The sequence below is a fragment of the Pan paniscus genome, chromosome 16, assembly GCF_029289425.2.
Source record: "Pan paniscus chromosome 16, NHGRI_mPanPan1-v2.0_pri, whole genome shotgun sequence".
Classification (NCBI taxonomy): Eukaryota; Metazoa; Chordata; class Mammalia; order Primates; family Hominidae; genus Pan; species Pan paniscus.
This window is the reverse complement of record NC_073265.2, coordinates 39249415-39270596: the sequence shown is the minus strand read 5'-3', so window position 1 is coordinate 39270596 and position 21182 is coordinate 39249415. Positions and strand designations below refer to the sequence as shown.

General features: G+C 39.1%; 1 protein-coding gene across 1 annotated transcript in view; it reads left to right on the top strand.

Moving 5' to 3' along the window:
- Positions 1-21182, top strand: part of ATP8B4 (ATPase phospholipid transporting 8B4 (putative)) — a 266536-nt gene that overhangs the window by 91528 nt on the left and 153826 nt on the right. The gene's annotated exons all lie outside the window — the stretch shown is intronic.

Genomic DNA, 21182 nt, shown 5'->3' with positions numbered 1-21182 from the left:
GGGCAAGGGGAGGGAGAGCATTAGGACAAATACCTAATGCATGCAGGGTTTAAAACCTAGATGACGGGTTGATAGGTGCAGCAAACCACAATGGCACATGTATACCTATGTAACAAACCTGCACACGTATCCCAGAACTTAAAGTAAAATTTTAAAGAATAAATATTTGTTGAATCAAAAAGTAGAATACATGTAAATCCCCAAACAGTAACAATTTAAAACAATTTGAATATGTTTTATATTACAATAATTAACTATATAGCATTTAAAAGTGAAGTATATAAAGTAGTGTTCTGGTCTGTAGCATCTTGATAGCAAATTTGTGTATTGATTCAGAGGGGTGGCTAGCAGATCCTTCAGGCAGCTAGGAAGGACCTGTTCCCACCTTCCTTGTACTTCCAGGTTAGAGGCATGTAGACCTATGGTCAAGAGATTTATAATTTGCTGCTATATTCTTGGAAACAACTTACCAAGGAAGGTGGTGGTAGGGGGTTGGATGTATATGATATGGCCTTCTGCTGGATTTTATCCAGTATGTCAGTCTTGGGTAAGTGTGAATTACTACTCTTATTAAATATTCTCTTACTTTTTCTGTTTGAGCACCTGCAACAAAAAAACCCAAAGGTCATTGAACTCAGTGTATTTGCAGCTTACACACATTTAGTGTGTCTGTGTGTGTCTTGTAAGTGGGAGAGTGGGATCTTGTTGATCACATGGGAGAATTGATGTACCCTCCATTGAGTTATTCCATTTCAATTGTGGGCTTGAAATTAGAGTGGTTAAACACAAGGCACAGGACCAACTACCTGAGTCTTTTATCTCCAGCCCACCCAGATTACGTATACATAATGATGGTACCACTGGGGCTAGGGGAAAGGTATTTAGGGTCTATAGGAACAGACTTGCAGATTTGAAAGGAGATTTTGAGGAGAAAAATTTGATTCTTTTTTTAAAAAACAATATTAATAAAACACACTTTTATGGGTGTAACAGCCATAGGCATAACAATGAGTTCAAAAGCAAGCTAACAAGAGTGGTCTCAGTGCTTTTTGAACTCAGTGAAGTGGTTTAAAAATGAATATTCAACTTACAGTAATAGTGCTTCAAAACAATTTTGCCTTCAATAAGTTAATTTCAGCTTCTTAAGTCTTGGATTGATCATTTCTTGGGCAGTTTCTGGTTCTCAGCTTTGCAGATGGAAGGGTTCCTTTGCCAATGGGCTGGTTTCTGTATGTGAGCCGTGACATTATTGTAGTTCTTTAAATGATTTTCCACTGTAATCAGTTATTATATTGCATGAATACAATTTTTTAAGGGTTGAATTTCTAAATGGTACTATTTCTCCAAATGAGGTACATCTTGAAATAAGAGGAAATTATAACACTTTCAAAACTCTGCACATGGGTTTCCAGTGGCATCTCTTAATTTCTTTTTAAAGTTTATGTGACCCAGATGTTAGCTGTTCTCTTTTTCTCTTCTTAAAGCTCCTTCAAAGAGCCCTCTCACATAGAAGGCTTAGAGGGCAAGGTAGAGTTGACTGAAGAATTTGTGGGGGAGAAAATTGAGGGGGTTTATTTCATACACTCCTTAGCCAGCGACATGAAATCCCATTTCAACATTTTTCTTCACCAAAGTTCTCCTCAGTTTTTGGCCTTTTTAATGTCTCCTTCCCCCATTCTGTGCTCAGTGTAGCTGGCTCCAGTCTCCCCTGTCTTGGTGTCTGGGACCCCTCAAATTGATCTCCTCCCTATTACACAAAGTAGTTTGATTCTCCCTCAGCTCTGAACTCAAATCTATTGCAGCCAATCACCAGAATAGCAGGGTCTTTTGTAACCAGGATGCATTTATCTTAGATGATAATGGAAGTTAAAGATACACCAAGTTCTATGTGCCATTTAGAACTCTGTTCTTTCTCTTTTTTAAAAAAATAGGTTTATGCATCTTTTCTCAGTTGTTATTGGGAGGAGATCCAGAATTTCTTTTGGAAAGAAAAAAAAAAAACTCAAACCTCAACCACAAAGGCCTTGGAGATGTTAGAACATTAATTTTAAAAATATAAAGTTTTCTTAGGATCTTAAAATCTGAAAGCTAAAAGAGATCAAAATATTATAGTGAAGAAATTTGGTTTCATTCAGAGCTCAAAGGTTGTCTACACCAAACCAAACCAACATTTTAACAGCATTTGTTGATTATTTCTCATCAATTTTTCCTCCCAGCAAATTTTTACTACAGGGGCATTTTGCTTTACACTTCCTGATATATTTCAATGGGTTAATTTCTTCCATGCATTTTAAATTGGTGTATGATGTTTTTGCTGTGTGTAGTAAATTAAGAAAACTCGGAAGAGTACAAACAAAACATAGAAATCACCCTTGATCTTGCTACCCAGATCAGAGTTAACTACAATTAATTTGTGGATGCATTTTATGATTCCCTCTCCTTCATCTTTGCTTCCTCCTCTTCTTTTTCCTCTCTGCTTCTCCACACAATATGCCTTTTAACAATAATCGAGATTATTTTATACTACATCCTACTGTCATGGTTGAATAGTACAAAGATATTTGCAACAGAATCTGTAAATATGATCTTAGTTGGAAAAAGGCTCTTAGCAGACATAATTAAATTAAAGATCTTGAGGTAAGATCATCCTGGATTAGGGTGGACTCTAAACCCAACCACCAGTGTCTTTATGAGAGAAGAGAAGGAAAGAAGAGACACAGAAAAGAAGCTTATGTGCAGGTGGAGGCAAAGATTGGAATTACATAGCCCCAAGCCAAGGAATGCTTGAAGCTATCAGAAGCTAGGAGAGAAGCCTGGAACAGATTCTCCCTTAGAGTCTCCAGAGGGTTTACAGCCTTGCTAACACTTTGATTTTGGAATTCTTGCCTGAAGAGCTGCAAGAGAATAAAATTCTGCTGTTTTTTTCTGTTTGTTTGTTTGTTTGTTTGTTTGTTTGTTTTTAAGATGGAGTCTTGCTCTGTTGCCAGGCTGGAGTTCAGTGGCGTGTGGCGTGATCTCAGCTCACTGCAACCTCCACCTCCTGGATTCAAGTGATTCTCTTGCCTCGGCCTCCCGAGTAGCTGGGACTACAGGCGTGTGCCACCAAGCCTGGCTAATTTTTTGTATTTTAGTAGAGACGGGGTTTTACCATGTTGGCCAGGATGGTCTCAATCTCCTGACCTCATGATCCGCCTGCCTCGGCCTCCCAAAGTGCTGGGATTACAGGCGTGAGCCACTGCGCCTGGCCAAAGTTGTTTTAAAGCAGTTGGTTCGTGATGATTTGCTTTTAAGCCACATAGTTTGTGGTGACATGTTATAGCAGCCCTAGAAGACTAATACTCACTTGTTTTTAGCTTTTACTTGAGAGGTTCTATGTTCATTCATTTGTTCGTTCTTTCACTCAGTAGACACTTATTCTCTGCCTACTATGTGTCAGGCAGAATGCTATTAGGTTGGTGCAAAAGTAAAAGTTATTCCACAATTACTTTTGCACCAACCTACTATATGCTGAGGATACAGAATTTAATAAGATATAGTGTTTTCCCCAAATATAATGCAATCATATGTATATGGTACAGGATAGGTTTATCTGTAGAATTGCCAGGATACTCTCACATTTTGTTGTTTTTACTTCTGGGTAAGGTGTGTGAGCAAAATGACTCATCTCATTAGGAATGTGCAGCTCTCAAAAGTTCTTGTCAGTATACAGGCTCTGCAGATGAAACAATGCCCGGTGGTAGAAAACCTTGGTAGGTTTGGGGAGCCTAGTTGGGAATGGTGCTTTGAAGCTGTAACTCAGGAACACTGGAACATTTTTAAACTTGACCAGTTTTCTAAAATACTGAGATCTATTTCCTTATTCCATGTTAGGCATGTTCTAATTCTCTCTGCTTACTGATCTTTGACAAGAATCAGATGTGCAATACTGGAAGGAAAAGGAAAAGATAGAGGCAGACAGCATAGAAAGTAAGAGTAATGATCTCTAAATTAGATCTAAGGACTCAAAAGGACCTGGGAAATTTGGGGGCTGTAAAAAGTAACATCATCAGCAACATATGGAAAGAAGACTCTGGCAGTGACATTGTGGAAGAGCTGTGAGATGAGGAAGACTGGGAAATATAATTGAGAGTGATACTGAATATTGTAGAAGGAAGGTAACGGACTCTAATGATGGAGAAAGAATAGATTTTGAAGATGTGAAGAAAGTTGATGGTATTTTCTAATGGAGAATACAGTAAGTCCTCACTTAACATTGCTGATAGGTTCTTGGAAACTGTGACTTCAAGTGAAACAGTATACAGTAGGTCCTCAAATAACGTTGTTGAGTTCAAAGTCATTTATTATAGCATGGGTGAGGAAAAACTTGATTTTGTTACATTTCATTACACTTAAAATCATAGTTTTCAAGGACCTATCCACGACGTTAAGTGAGAACTTACTGTCTATGGTGCAATAAAGTACATTTTCCATAAGCTTAGCATTCCTTCACAATAAACACTTACTGGATTTTAAATTTGCTTAATGTCCAGTGTTCAGTCCAGTATGATGGAGTTGCAGGGGGAAAGAAAAAAAGTTAAGTATTGAGAAATGGAATTGAGTTTGGAGAGGGCTTCATGGAGGAGAGCACACAAACAGCAGTGGAGATTTAAGGAGCTCTGTTGGCAACAGGGGACGAATTTCATTCAGATAATCTAGCTGGCTCAGTGTCAATCAGCATGTGCTAGGGCTTCCTCAGGGATATGATAGAGGTTTTATAGGAACATTGAGAGTAGCAGCAGGGATTCATGTTTTCCATCCATCCATCCATCCATCCATCCATCCACCCACCCACCCATCCACCCATCCATCCACCCATCCACCCATCCATCCACCCATCCATCCCATATTTAAATAACACTTCTGAGTACCAGCCACTGTGCTAGATGCTACGGACACATGGACTATTAGGACCCATGTCACTGCCCTCAAGGAGTCTGGGGTCTAGGGGAAGAGATGGACAAATAGACTCTTAGTTGACAGCAGTAGGTGCAAGGAAGTATGAGGTGCTCCAGGTGCACTGGGTGCTTTGGGTGCACACATATGGGGTAGGGATGGCTAATACTAGTTTTGGGGGGCTGGTGGCAGGGATTTCATTGTCTCAGAATAACCCTTGATAGAATTGGCCCCCCAGCAAAAGTCAGCCATTGAACAGCTAATGGAATGGTGGGGTGAGAGGGTGGGGAGAGCATTAGAGAACCCAGGAACAGGTCAGGCCATAGAGGATGACTAGGTCTTTACAGGCTTATTGAAGAGGGAGGCTGAGAATATGCTGGATGAAAAATGAGCCCAAATCCACCATCTCCTGTCCCTCCAGTTATGTGCTCTGGTGCAATGTGGTCCATCACAAGTACCATCTTCATATGCAGGCTACTCATTGTAAGACTCTTGGGCAACACAGCAGTGAGAACCTCTGTTGTCTTTCTACCCCACAAGGCAGGAAGGCATTGGGAAAAGTCCACTAGCCTGGTGTCAGGAGGCTGAGGTTCAGTCCTGCTCTGTCATGAATTGGCTACATGACTGAGGACCAAGGACTTGAGTTTTCTCATCTATGAAACAAAGATATTGGATACCAGTCATTTTCAAACATTTCTTTTTCCAATAAGCAGAACCCTTTTCAAATGAAATCTTATGTATAGTGCAGTTGCTCAGAGCAGGTGCTCTCGGCTGCCCTCTCACCCTTTATGGTAGATCTTGAGGAGCCTCCACAAGCATCACAGCACTGGTCAATACCTCTGCACATGAGGTCTGAGGACCACCTGCATCTGAATCACCCAGGTGCAGATTCCTGGGCTCTTTCCCGGACCTCTTGAATCAAACTTTTTGGGTCTGGGACTGAGGACTCTATTTTTAATGAGCACTTCATGGGATTCTCATGTACATTGAAGTTTGAGTACCACTGGGCCAGATATTTCAAGGTTCCTCTCAGGCTTTAAGTACAGTGACTCTGTGATCCTCTTCAGCTTTGGTGTGATGGTGAGGAGCCAAAGAAGGGGAGTCAGTGACTCCACCTGATAAAAAGATTTAACAGCAAATGGAATATTGAAAGTATGAGGATGGATTTGATAGTAATAGTAGTAGAGATGACAGTGGAACAAGGAGGGTAGGATCTGAAAGTTACAAAATGGATTAGGTAAGGAAGAAGAACTTTAATCATCAGGTCTTCCAACAGTGGAGATAAATTGTATTCCAGATGGAAGAAATTGTAGCAAAAGGTGTCAGGAGACAATTCAAAGCATGAGGCTACTAGGGTAATGTCCTGATCATATTCCCACCATCTTTCTTTGTTTTGATAATAGCACTCTATTATGTCATGACACATAGTATCATAATGGTCTCCTTACCTTTCATTTACTTGTCAATCTTTATTGAGTGAATCCTGTGTGCCAGGCATTGAGCTATATTCTGCAAATGCAGGTCTACCCAAACAGACATGTTCTCTGCAATCACAGAGCTTAGTGTCTGGTCAGGGAAGTAGATAATAAAATAGCCATGCTAAGTAGTGTATAATTACAAACCAAGGCAAATGCTGCTAAGGAAAAGAGTGTGGTTCTAAAGACAAGTATTTTTTGTGGGGGTTGGTAGAGGTGAGGTGAAGCAGTTTAGGAATGGATTCTTTAAGGGAGTAGTACATTTGAGCTGAAAACATAATGATGACTAGGAGTTAACTAGGCAAAGGTGGTAATAGGAGTTGGAGCAATGGGATGAGAAGAATTCCAGAGGGAAAATCATGTGCAAAGGTCCTGTGGAGGGGAAGGAGGATGGTGATTATGAGGGACTGATTGGCAGAAGTCCAGAGAATAAGGCGGAGAGAAGAGAAGGGGCAGACAGGGCTGGAGAAGCCATCAGAGGCCAGACCCTGCAGGGCCTTCAAGGCTACATTAAGAGTTTGGGTCTTTTTCCTCATAACAGAGGGATTGTGTGGAAGAGTTTGTCTTTGGAAAATCTCATACCTGCTGCATGGGAAGAAGCTAATGCAGAGGGGTCAAGATAGATATGGGGAGAGGCTAATTGCCTATTGCTATACTTGTCTGTCTGTTCCTATTACTGCTGTGACTTACTTGAGGCTGAGACAATCTCCATATTCCCATGCAGTTGATACGCAATAATTACATGATAGTGGGCAAAATGCACTAAAGTGAATTAAATAAAGCCTCTTGGGGCAAAAGCAGAATATATTTTAGACTCCTCTTTTCTTCCCTGTAACTAATATGGGGCAAGGAGAAGTATTCATATGTTGTGTGTTTGTGCACATCGCTGCTGGCTATCATTGCACTTGAGAGTGTGAGGTCCTTGGATACCAAGCCCATCTTTACCCTAGTGTTCTGTGTTACTGGGAGTCTCTTGGGCACTGCTGGAAATTAACATGTATGGGACAGTGTCTGACACTTAAGGAAAGGGAAGGATTTAGGTCTGCCTGGACTTCATTTCTTAATTAGCAGAGCTCAAGATATGATTTGAAGCAATGCTTACTGTTTCATTCGCAGCTGCCCCCAGGTTGCAGCAAGTTGGACAAGCAAAAATGTGACAGGCGGCCCTAGACACCCGGTGGAGAAGCAGAAATAGACTTGCTGGGGTTTGCAGTGGACGTTTCCCTTGCAGCGGCACTTTCTGAATTGCCTGGATGACGAAGAGTATTCACCCAGCTGTCCTCATCTGGTTACCTTGCCCCTTTCCAGGCATTTATGTTCTTACATGCTTTCCCCTTTCACACTGCTAAATTTAAGGCTTCATTTTCAAATCAAATGCTCATCTGGCTGGCTGCCTGAGAAATCACATGTGGAGCACTGAGAGACCCAGGCAGGGGATGATGCCCTTGGTTTTGGAGAGTAGGTCTGGAAACCATATGAACTGTAAATAGTTTCAAAATGTGAAAAAAAATTTAAAGCTCTGCCAAAAGGGAAGAGCTGAGGTTTTTTTCTTTCTAGGCTCAGTTATTAAGTATCTGTTGGAAATTACCTACCTCTATCATACAATCTGTTTACTCTCTCCGTCTGTCCAGGGTGGACAAATCCAGACTTAACCACTGTGAGAACTCAGCTCTGCAAATGCTTGCTTTATTAGAAATAAGTTTTGGGGTCACAGAACCATAGCTAAACTGCTAGATGCATAACTTTTATGGGAATTTACTTTTATTCATTTAATCCTTCCTTTGAAACTTGAGTGATAATATGTTAATATTTTAAAAAATAATAGAACCTAATTTTCCAGTAAGAACAAGACAAATAAAAAATGAGAAAAGGTACATGGCTTCCTTAATTTGCACCCCATCAGATAACTAATGTACTAGAGTATCACTTCTCATTTTGAGAAATATTTTTCAGCATATGTCCTATTTTCTTTATTAGTCTTTCTCTTTTTCACCTGATCCTTCATTATAGTTTTAAAAGGCTTTTTTTTTTTTCTTTTTTGCCTTTGGTCTCAATTTTTTGTGGGTGCAGAGGTGAAGAGATGCTGTCATGCTTTCCACACTAGGTTACCAGGGACACCTTTCATTCTGTTTTGGTGGCTGTCTTTAGATTCTTTTTTCTTGCTTTCTCTGTATTCTAAATTTTGTCTTTGCTCTGTATCTCATTTCTTACTCTCTTTCTAAGGATGAAGAAGAAAGAACACTGGAATTGAGATAAAAAGAATGATAGGAAAACAATAAGCAACAGAGGCCCTATTAAATAGGGAGCATTTTAGAGTAATAGATGCCTAAAAATGTAGGGATTAGAGTTTATGCAAACAAATATGCAAAGGACTGTGGTATAAATGCTTATAATTGGCCTGCAGATTTGCTTGTGTTAAATTTCAAATCTGGTACTGATAATGTCAAACTAATAAAAGTTTTACCCAAATGTACCTAATTATGGTCACGATCCCTGGCACGAAATCTCCTGATTAACCAAATTGAAAATATTGTTCCCAGTAGTGGCTCTTGTGATTAAGAAAGGAATTCAGAAGACAGAAGATTGCTTATACATATATTTAGACATATTTTTACAGACTATAAATAAGACCATAAGGTCTTTAAACCCCTTGATCGCTAGAAAGCAGAGAGGGCTTGGAGGAGTATGAGGCCAGCCTGTCATTGCTATTAAGCAGAAAAACTTCATCCTGGAGCTGGGTGGAGCACATAACTTAGAGTGTTTTCCAGAAAGTAATTAAAAGGGCAACTTTCTGGCAGAAAGTTTTCATCTTCCTAATAGAGAAAAATGGAGTCTACTCCAGGCAAAAAATTGTCATATAGATATATCCAGGGAGTAGAAAAACAACCTAGAGACTTTGGGGTTTGAGTAGTGCCAATGAATAATGAAGGGATTGCATTAGAAGGTCTTTCTTATCCATCTCATTCCTAAAATATGAGAAATGCAACTGCCATTTGATATACCATCCCTGAGCCCAAGGCTTTCCCCTGTTCCAGGGACTTACTGTGGTGAACGGGGCATGGGGAAACAGATTTAGGACCTTCACCAGAGGCCAGGTTTACCCAGACCTGACGGGTCTGGAAATAGAGGATTTTTTGGGGCACTCTAGTTCATGTCATAGGTTGGGCCAGGGGAGCGTGTTGCAGTTCCTGCTTACACTCTAATCCTATTGGCTTGAATTGGAAAAAATGATAAGCCTCAATAATACAGCCAATTTTGTTGGGGTCATTTGAATTATTGTCCCAGCATTGTTAAGAGCAGACATAGCATGGGTGCTCTGAACCAGAGGAATCTTTAGGTCTATCTTATTTCTGCAGATAGTGAGTATCTCCCATGTGCCAAAGATGATTAACATAGCATTTCTGTTTTCATAACTCACAGTTGGTAGGGCAGGGAGACAACCAAGTTTTTAGTTTCAATATAATGTATAGGAGGATGGATGTGTTGATGGACCTCAACGGAAGCACTAAAGAAGGGGTACTTAGGCCAGTCTGGGGAACAAAGGAGGCTTCTGAGAAGTGAGTTTTTATCTAAAATTTATCAACTAAAAATGTGAAAAACTCAGAAAAGTAAAAATGTCTACTTTTTAGGGAAACGTATTATCCCTTGTTGTTGCATTTTTTTTGTGGCAAATATACATATATGCAAAAGAGCCCATGCAATATATGCAATTTTGCTTTCCACTTTTTTCCTTTGGAAAAAAGTTTTTATTTATTTCTTTTATTGTCTAAACTGTTATCCTTTGCCTTACAATGATTCATCCTGTCCTTACCCTCTTTCCAGACTTTGTCATTAGGTTTGTTACACTTTCTTAGGGTCTTCCCAGGAGACATAGCCTTGTGAAACTATTACTCATGTCAGCTCTAGAACTAAATATGCTATGCACACATTATGAGTGATCACATAAATAGCTAATCTGTTCAAATATTCATTCACCAATATGTATTGAGCCCCTAATATGTGCCACGCACTCTCCTATGTACTAAGGATACAGAAATGAGGAGGCCAGATAAATCCCTGCCCTAGTGAACAACATTCTAGTGTGGAAGACACATAATAAACAAAATGTAAATAAATAATATGATTTCAAGTAGTTGTAAGTACAACAAAGAAAATGAAATAGGGGAATAGGATAGAGAGTGATGGGATGGGAGATGGGGAGATGATTTTAAAGAGGGTGACCAGAGAAGGCCCCTTGAAGAGGTAATATTTGAACTGAGAGGCAGCTAGCCATGCCAAGATCTTGGGTAGAAGAAACAACAAGTATAAAAGCTCCAAGGTGGAAATGAACCTGACAGTAAGGTTCTACTTACTGTAAGTAAGATGTCTACTGTGGCTAGAGTATTGTGATAAAGGGGAGTGCTGAAGGGCTGGCAAGAGCCAATTCCTAGAGGTAGTGATAGAGAATTCCAATTTTATGTTAAATGTAATGAGAAGCTACTGGAGGGTTTTCAGCAGGAAAATTATATGAACAATAAAAATATTTCGCTGGCTTCTGTGTAGACAGTAGACAGTAGAGAGAGACAAGAGCAGAATGACGGTGACAAATTTTGTTTTCTACTCTTGTCCAGGTATGATGATGATGCCATGGACATGAGTGTTAGCAGTGAAGGACATAAACAGAAGTAGAATTATCTATCTATCTGTCTATCTATCTATCTATCTATCTATCTATCTATCTATCTATCTATCTATCATAATCACCATCACTCATGGATTTTCAGACACACATGCACACACAAATAGAACAGTACAATGAATCCTTTTCTATGTATTACCTAGCTGCAGCAACTTGCTATTCTTGTATACTTGCATACTTCTTGCTATTTTGTATCAATTTTTATTATTTTATTTTCTGGGGTATTTTAAAAGCAAATCCTGTATGTCATATTCTGTTATCTATCAATACTTTAGTATTTATCTTGAACATATAAGGACTTACATATATTTAGCCATACTACCATTACTACATTTGACAAAATAGCAGTAGTACCTTAATAAATATCACCTAATAACCACAGACTGAGATGTATTTTGAGGGCAGAGGCAATATGTTGGTGTACTGGGTGGGTATGAAGAGAGGCATCAGGAAACCTAGTTGTTGGCTGAGGTTCCAAGATGGAGAAAACTGGGGAAGAAGCATGTGGTGGTGGTGGTGGTTTTCTGCCTGGTCTAGGAAACCAGAATTCTATCAAGATATTAGTCATTCTGTAGAGGAATGCATTACTGAAGCTTAGGGGAGAGGTGTGGGCTGAAGATATAATTTAAAAGTCATCACACTTTGGGAGGCTGAGGCGGGCAGATCACCTGAGGTCAGGAGTTTGAGACCAGCCTGGCCAACATGGTGAAACCCTTTCTCTACTAAAAATACAAAAAAATTAGCCAGGCATGGTGGTGGGCACCTGTAATCCCAGCTGCTTGGGAGGCTGAGGCAGGACAATCGCTTGAACCTGGGAAGTGGATGTTGCAGTGAGCCGAGACTGTGCCATTGCACTCCATCCTGCCTGGGCAACAAGAAAGAAACTCCATCTAAAAAAAAAAAAAACCAAAAACCTCATCCAAGGCCTGTTGCAGTAGCCTATGCCTATAATCTCAGCACTTTGGGAGGCCAAGGCAAGCAGATCACTTGAGAGCAGAAATTTGAGACCAACCTGGGCAAATGGGCAAAACCCCATTTCTACTAAAAATATAAAAATTAGCCAGGCATGGTGGTGTGCACCTGCAGTCGCAGCTACTCAGGAGGCTGAGGAGGGAGGATTGATGCCTGGAAATTCAAGGCTGCAGCAAGCAGAGATCATGCCATGCACTCCAGTCTGGGCAACAGAGACCCTGTTTCAAAAAAAAAAAAAAGTCATTTGGCCACCTTGGATGAAGATTCTGGGCCCTACATAGTGGAGAGAGGAACTCTAGCTCTCAGGCACTCCAAAGTTTGAAGATGGGCGAAAGAGAAAGGGCTGGCTAAGGGTGTGAGAAGCAGTGACTAATGAAATAAGAGGAAAACTACTTGGATGTTCTGGAGTTAAAACAAAGAAAAGGTTTGAAGAAAGAGGGGGTGGCCAACTGTGATAAATAAAGTGAAGACTGAGAACTGATCATCGGATTTAGTAACATACAGGATGACCAGAGAGGTTGCAGTTGGAAGGATGGAGACAAAATCCTGATTGGAGAAAGCATGGACAGTCAAGAAGTAGAGAAAGTGAGTGCAGATAGCTCTTTTGAAGACTTGAAATCAAAATCAGAATGTACAATCCTTATAATGAGGTGCTTCATAATAATAAAAAATAGTCACAGTATTTTAAATGTATATATTATTTTACAGTTTACAAAATGCTTTAATGAATCTATTTCATCTGAAAGTAAAAAATGTCATGAAAGACAGGTGTTTAAATGTTAGGTGGGTTTGTGGCATTTCAAAGACCTCAGTTTTCTGAATAAAGACATTCTGAGGGGTTGATAAGAGCCGGTTTTGGTAGGTCATAGCAGAGAATTCCAGTCTCAATCAATATCTTGCCTGAAGGCTGGTTGGTTCTGAAGCTTTGACTCAAGTGCATGTTTTCCAGTTCTACAACATGTACTCTTCTACTATGCTACATCATTTCCTTCATAAACAAGGGGGCCAATATTCTCTTCTTTAAAGGTGTAAAATTTAAATTCCAATTTCTGGCCCATTCTCAACAGAATTTGGTTTCTGCAAGTGTCAAGATTGTTCCTAAAAAGTCATCCTCAAAGGACAGGGACAGAGTCTTACTATAAAATTTCCTGGTTTTTGTTTAAATGACCGATCAAGATTTGTCATTCATGGATTTACATTGACTCGAACTTTGTTTCTCCTCATAATGAAGGTGCTGAAGGTACAAAGCTGAGGGTCTAATGACAGGAAGTACTCTGGTAATTGTAAGGAAGAAGATTTATCCTGGTCCTGAGAAAAATGTAAGTGACATAATGGTTGAAGCTTCAGAGAGTAGAGATATTTTACCCATGATTATAAATAAATCCTGACTGAAATCTGTTGGCATGATGTTAAGTTATGATTCTGAGAAGACAAGCCTAGAGGGACCAGAATAATACAGTCCAGGCATATAGTTTTCTGATGAGCTCACCATTTATGGGGACAAAGCTTGGAATATCTTGAGAAATGAAAGTTAATATATCCTTTATTAGACAATCTTTCTGGTCTATCAGTTTTCTCACTGGACTTTTGATGACAGCTATATGGCAAACAATCTAACACTGAGGTCATTCTGAAGTGCAGGTATTCTTCATTGTTGACGGGAAGATATCCATATACTCCGGGTATCAGAAGACAGAGATAGTTTAGTTGTGGTTATTTAAGAGCCAGACTTATATTTTTCCACTAGTCTTCAGGTTTTTTGATAACCACAGTCTGTATCTGATTCCACTTGCAGCTCTGACACTCAGCATGGTGTCTAGATTAGAGGGGTCATTTTGTACACATAAGAGTGGTCTTAAACTCATTAATGCAGGGTGATGATACCGCATATGCCAGTGATGAACTCATTAAGAATTCTAGGGCCAAGCTTGGTGGCTCATGCCTGTAACCCCAGCACTTTGGGAGGCTGAGGCGGGCAGATCACTTGAGGCCAGGAGTTCAAGACCAGCCTGGCCAACATGGCGAAACGCTGTCTCTACTAAAAATACAAAAATTAGCCAGGTGTGGTGATGCATGTCTGTAATCCCAGCTACTCAGGCTGCTGAGGCACGAGAATAGTTTGAACCCAGGAGGTCAAGGGTGCAGTGAGCCAAGATGGTGCCACTGCACTCCAGCCTGGATGACAGAGTGAGACTCCGTTTCAGAAAAAAAAAGAAAAAAAAAGAATTCGACTTATGTGCTATCCCATTTTTGAGGAACTAGGGATGATAAACATTACAACTTATTTTAAAGTGACATCTTGAAATTTTCTTAAAAAGTTCTGGGACAGTATTACTGCAAACCTAATAAGTAAATCAACTCCTGATATTCCAGTGATACCTTTAATTGTACTTTGTGCTGTAAAATCAGAAATGCTATTTCCAGAATGTTAGGTTTTCTGGCCAGAACAAACCACATCACACCATTGAGCAGCACTTTCGCTTTGTCTGTGTTGCTATGGCTTGTATTATTAGTTGACATGTAAGGCAGCCAATATTTTTTCTGGTTTAAGAGACATTAGGTTATCTCTTCACTTGGCTCTATATGGGCAAATTGATTGAGACTATCACTAGAGGCAATGAAAAAATATAACATAGGCCTTTTATCCTGGAACTAAGATATCCAGGTTTTCTTTTCCATTGGAAACTATCTTCTTTTGGGGTATTTGTTTTTTTCAAAAAGAGGATAATTATTTGCTATTAAGCTTAGTAAGAGTGAATTCTCTGATTTTTCAAAATAATATGTGGCCACTTAGATGAAGAAAATAGTTGATCTACTTGGGCTAAGGTGATTGTACATTTTTTAAATCAAAATATGTTCTTCATATAAGAAAGATTTCAGAAACAGTGATTTTTTCCTATAGACATTGTTCTTAGGATAGTTAGATAGTCGGTGGTTATCTGTAGAATATTTTTAATAGATAGGTACTAGAAATGTATCTCCCAACTTTATTGTACTGTTGGCAAAGGAGGTGAATCAGATGACCTAAGATTTTACAGATTTGTTTTCCCCAGAAGTTTTAAACTTGGATTGGGGAAGCACAAAGATTCATGGCAGCTTGCCTGCATTAACTTTATAGTATTGAAATTGAAATGATAGAAAGGTGGAGCTTAGAATTAAAAAAGGAATATTGGTTCACACCTGTAATCTCAGCACTTTGGGAGGCTGAGGCAGGAAAATCACTTGAAGCCAGGAGTTCAAGACCAGCCTTGGCAACAAAGTGAGACCTCCCCTGCCCGCTGCCCCGCAAGGGAATGTTATAAATACATGAAGATATTGATAGCAAAGCTGGGAATGGGCTCTCAGTTTGTAGTGGATGTTTTGCTGTGCCACCCACATCCCCCCTTAGGACTGCAGAACATATTTTCCCAGCTGTCAGGAGTGCCGCCCACATATAACCTTCAGCTGGCAGCCCTCTCTGGGAATTGCCCTTGGCTGACGAGAGTGTTTTCCTTAAGGACACTCCTCCTTTCTGGGGTCATCCTGCATCCAATGACTGAATCATGCCATGGTATAAAGTCCTGGTCCCCTTGATCCTATTGTAAAGGCCTGTTCCAGCTCCAGAGCTCCAGAGCTCTCCGTGGTCTTGGCTGTGGCTTTCGTTGTGGCTACATCAACAGCCCAACTGCTCCCTCTGTCCAGCAGTGCTTCTTTCCTCTCTTACAGGTGTTAATCCCAAGAGAACTTGCCAATCAACCTCTTATACATAAAGCTCCCTCTAAATCTACTACCCAGGAATCCAACCTAGACCAATAGCTCTGTTTTCTCCATGGTCAATCTAAGATAGTTCCTCTAGCTTTCATAAGGGAGAACAGATGGAATTGTCTTTCTTTGAAATCATTTTCTTCTGAATTCCTGTGTCTTCATAATCTATAGCCATCTATTCACAGAATCCTACTAAGAATCTACAGAAGATAGAGTCTTAGGAGGCTCATTTGGGCAAGGGTTTCAGTTTAGGAAAATGATGAAAGAGAATACATTTCCTGTAAAACATTCAGCAGGCTTATTGTTCAGGTAAAACTTAGTGAGTTGATCATTTTGTTTTCAAAATAGGAAGACTAAATTGTGTGTCTATTTCTGCATCTGAATAATGCACAATAGGATTTATATAAATTAGGCAGGGCATCTGTAAGATTGATTACTTTTTCTCAGCAAATTGTTAAACTAAATTCTCCATGCTATAGCACTACATCTTTCATCATCTCTTATTTTCACCCTCCTCCCTGGCAAAATTGGTGAGAGAGCATCTTCAGCAGCTGACCAGAGACCTCCCTGTGTGATTTTGCCTCAGCATAAGCATTTTGCTAAGAAGAATGGAGAAAAAAGGGAAACATCTGCATTCTTTAAAATAAATAGATTCCAAAGACATGAGCGTTATGTTCATTCTCAACATAGTGAGATCCTGTTCACCACTCTGTTATTAGGGGATTAGGGCCAAGCTGTATGTTTTCCTCTAGCGCAGCTCTGATGGTACTGGGATTGAAAAGAACCAGAAACTGCTGCTGTCCACTGAGTGTTTGTGTCAGGGGATCATGATTGCAAGCTGTCTTTGGATCAACTGGTTTTAAATGCTGGGAGTGTGCACTGTTGCCATGATTGGGTCCTTTCAGCTCCTTAGGGTCCAATCTTTTTCTATATAGGTAATACATAATTACTCTGGGAAATAAAAAGCAACAATAAATATAGATGTATTAAGAGCATGGGCTTTGTAGCCAGACAAACTTGGGTTCTGGTCCCAGACCTGCCACTTATATGTGACCTTGGCCAAGTTTTCTTCTATTACTTCTTTCTGCTTCTATTCTTCTTTTCAGTTGGCCATTAAAATACTAATATGTGTAATGCCAAATAATTTAAACAGTACAAAAGAACGTAAAATGGAAACGAAGTCTCTCTTCCATCCCAATTTCCCTCTTCATTTTCTTTCTCTATTGTCAACCACAGTAGTTTCTTGTGTATCTTTCAAGAAATTTTCTATGCCTATAAAAATGTATAATATATCCTACATGCACTTACTTCTTTTTACATTTCCTAATAATGTAACTTACAGCATATTTCATATTAGCACATATAGACCTACCTTATCCTTTTCAGTGGCTGCACTATATTCCATTGAGTGAATGAACCATGATTAAGTAAGTGTTTCATTGTACATCTATCTAATTCCTATTGATGGACGTTTTCGTGGCTTCTAATCAATTTCTGCTACAAATAATGCTGCAATAAATATCCTGGTACATTCATATTTGAGTACCTGTAGGATCAGTTTTCAAAGTGTGTGGTCATTTAAACTTTTGATAGATACTGCAAAATAAGGCAAAGATCTCAATTTCTATGAACCTCAGTGTCCTATTCTGTAAAATGGAAGTCAAAACAATACCTATCTCTAGGGCTGTTGTGAGGATTAAATGAGATAAGATACATGAATAGTGTTGCCAGATGTAGCAAATTAAAATATAAGACTCTATTTAAATTTGGATTTCAGATAAACAATAATAATGTTTTTGTATAAATGTGTCCCAAATATTTCATGGAATATATACTAAAAATAATTTGTTGTTTATCTGAAATTCAAATTTAATTGAGGTGTTATTTATTTTATTTGGCGCCCTATACATGAAGGGATCAGTACAGTCCCTGGAATGCAGTAAGCACTAAATAAACATGGGATGCTATAATTCTTATTAGACATTCAGGCAAATGCTATCATTCAGCAAATGTTTTTGGAAATAATGATTCTATACTCCTTAATTTATTTATCATTCATTCACTGCATACTTATTGAGTGCCTGCTGTGAACTAGGTATTATTCTAAGTCCTCAGGATGGAGTGGTGAACAAAAAAAGTGTATGAGCAAGGGAATACTTTTGAGTGTTATAAGGCTGACATGTGCTTGAGATTAAAGAAGAAACCAAGCTCAGTGTTAAGTGGATTGATTGGTTAATTGGGGAGGTCAATTATATTGACCTTTATTATCTACTCTCTCTAGTACCCCAACACTTCTGTAGCTTGTGAGGAAATCCCCTTTTCAGGAATCCATGTTGCTGTGGGAAATCAGGAGCATTAGAACATGGAAAGGATGACCTTGATGAACCCATTGAAAATCCCCTCTTTTGTTTCTCAAGCTTTAGCAATGCACTTGCAATATTGCTTCCAAAAGTGTTCCTTAAGGTCAACACTTGATTTTCAGCTTCTGAAAGCAATAGTCTAGTGACATGGAGCATGATAGGTGCTACCTCACTCTCAGACTTGCATTTTCTCAAGGAGATTTTCAGTGAAGTCTAGCAGCTCTTAGTATGCTATGCCTCATCAGGAAGAAGCAGGTTCAGACCAGTTTATCAAAAATTATTAGTTGCATTTGCTATCTCTTACCTCCTTTTCTTAGAACTCAGAGTTCTGAGAGTAGATATATAATGGCATATTTTTTAAAAATTTGCTTCAAATAATTCTAGTTGCTGTTCTGTGGCAGTTAAACTCCGTATGTTTTATGGTGCCTTTGGAATATAAATTTTATGAATTTTTTACTTGGATTTTGGCTTATTTAGCAATTGACTTGTGAGTTTGCTAAGGTAAAGGCTATCTTATTATCCCATATGTATTTAAAAAAACGGATTCTAAGAAGCATTAACTAGATTATGTCAGAGTTTTATACTCTGAAATAATTATATGATGCTGAAAATTGAGCCACATTTTAAAATCTTATAACTTCTCCTTTCTTTTCAGAATATTCATATACTGCAATTCATCTACAGGAGCTTTCACCTTTTGACAATGGCAAAAGCAAAGTTTGAAGGTGCTGAGTCTGTGGAGCCAGTGTCACCTTCACAGCCCAAAAGGCCATCCTATGTCCCCCTAGAAGAGCTATGGTGCAAGATTGCTTTAAACATGAACCCTGAGAATAGCTGCATCACACATTTAGAGCCAGGGAGTGTCTGCTTTCATGTTTCAAGTTGGTGACAAAACCCAATCACCATACAAGCTAAAATTTTAGAAGTCTAGAAATATTTTGAAGATGAGTTTTAAAGCAAATCATTTTGTCTGACCCTCCAGTACTGCTGGGATATTTTTTATGCATTATTGTCAGTGATGGTGGTTGTAGGTAGGACAAGAAAAATGATTGGATTCAAAATATAGATTATTTAAATTTGTTTATAGGTCTTTATCAGTTTATGCTTATTCAGCAAGTTTGGGTACTTCTGTTGCTATGATCCTTAGTGCTCATTAGATGTATCTCTGAGTTCCTAGTTAAGTGCAGTTATATATATTAATATTTGCTAAGACAGAATAGGGGATAATGTAAAAACTCCTCTGATTGTATTGTACATACTGATTGTTCTACAGGGATATATTCAAATCAGAGGTTAAGCAAGGCATCTCACACAGCCTATGGTTTACCAATATCTCCAGGCTCTTTTTCTGTAAACTCTAGTTACATTTGTAGACTGTTACTTTCTCCTCTTTAAAATAATCTATTTTGTGCTTCTTTTTCTTACTCTTCGTTCAGTTTCTGATAACTTTGTCAAATCATAAGACAATTTCCTCTCATGGTCTTACTTTGTGAGGGCTGTGCTTTCTTCTTGTTAGGGTTCTGTCCACAAACCTGAAAAGTGTGTCCAATTGTCCATTGTAAAGGTTATTGATGAAGTAGTTTGGATTGTGCTAGGCTCGGCGTCAACATCCAGAACTACTGCCTACTGTTTCTTGTATAATCCTTCCTAGAGCTTGTGCTATACAAGTTGGAAGAATAAGAGTTTGGAAATAAGACGCAATATCATCTTGACTTCTTCCTGAGACAGGTGCACTTTCAGTAGAGACTTCAAGGCAATTTGGTAGCAGTGCAGTTTCCAACAATGACACAATAGCCTTCTCTGTCCACTCATGCCCATTTTTTCTAAGATGTTGTTTGCTGAGAAGTGTCACTAAGGTGCCAGAGGAGGTGTCTCTAGGAGAAATTAACCAGCACATAATTCATACCTGTAAAGATAAATGAGATTTAGAAGGCTTCATAGGTTCTTCTATTGTTGTCAAACTAGATGAAGTTCAGAAAAGTGTAGCACTGGAAAAATGATTGAATTCTGGCTAGAGATGAAAATACTGCAATTGAAAAATTTCCAGAACAACGTGTACTTGGATCTGTATTAAAGAAAAATTCTTTGAGTGTTTAAGCCAAATGATCCAGCAGAGTTGATAGTGTGAGGCATATTTCACAGTCGAATAAATATTTAAAACTATTTTCCAGCCTATAAAACAAGTAAATTAGGTTATTTTTTTTTAAAGTACAATGAAATTAACCTGTCCACCTCAACTTTTGGGCAAACCTGCTCTACTCATCCCAACCTTTTCTCTTAGAAGGGAATCTCTGAGAAAGAAATGTGATGAAAACTTCCAAGTTGGAAAACAAAGCTGGTTTACATTTCAGGGAATTTCAGAAGGAATGATTAGAATCATGGTATACTGGCCTAGGTGGTCTGCATCCAAAACCAGGCCTGTCTGGTTTTGGACAGCCCTGACTAACTTGTCATCAGGGGCCAAATTCAATGGACACAATAGCTTTTCATAATAAACCCCTTTGAACTGGGTGGAGGGTGGTCTTGGGGCTCCATCATATACATGACCTGCACAGAAAGCAGTGCAGTAGGTTGACTGTGTTGTTCTCTATTCTGAGCTGCTGTCCTGTTAGAATACCACCAAGCCTGTCCTTCAGCCTCAGTGCTGGTTTGTAGGTAGTCCTTCTCTTTCAGTCTTCCAAGGCTTCTTTTATCATGCTTTGTTGTTCTTGTCCTTTCCAGAGTTTAACATATTTTTCCTTTTACTTGCATTTTAGCTATTGCTCTACCTTGCCACTGTCTCCTTTGCTTTTTTGCCTCCAGTTAAATAGACTTCTGAGGCAATGGCAATGATGTTTCTGTATTTATCAATCGAGTTGGAAAAGAATGTCAGTGACTAAAATTTATTGAGATTTCATAGCTGCTGCATAAAGCTGGCACCATAGGTGGTGGAAAGAGTGCTCAGCCAAGAGTTTAGCATTTGAGTTTAGCCCAGGAGTACCACTAACTCACTGGGTATCTTTGACCAATCACTTAACCTCT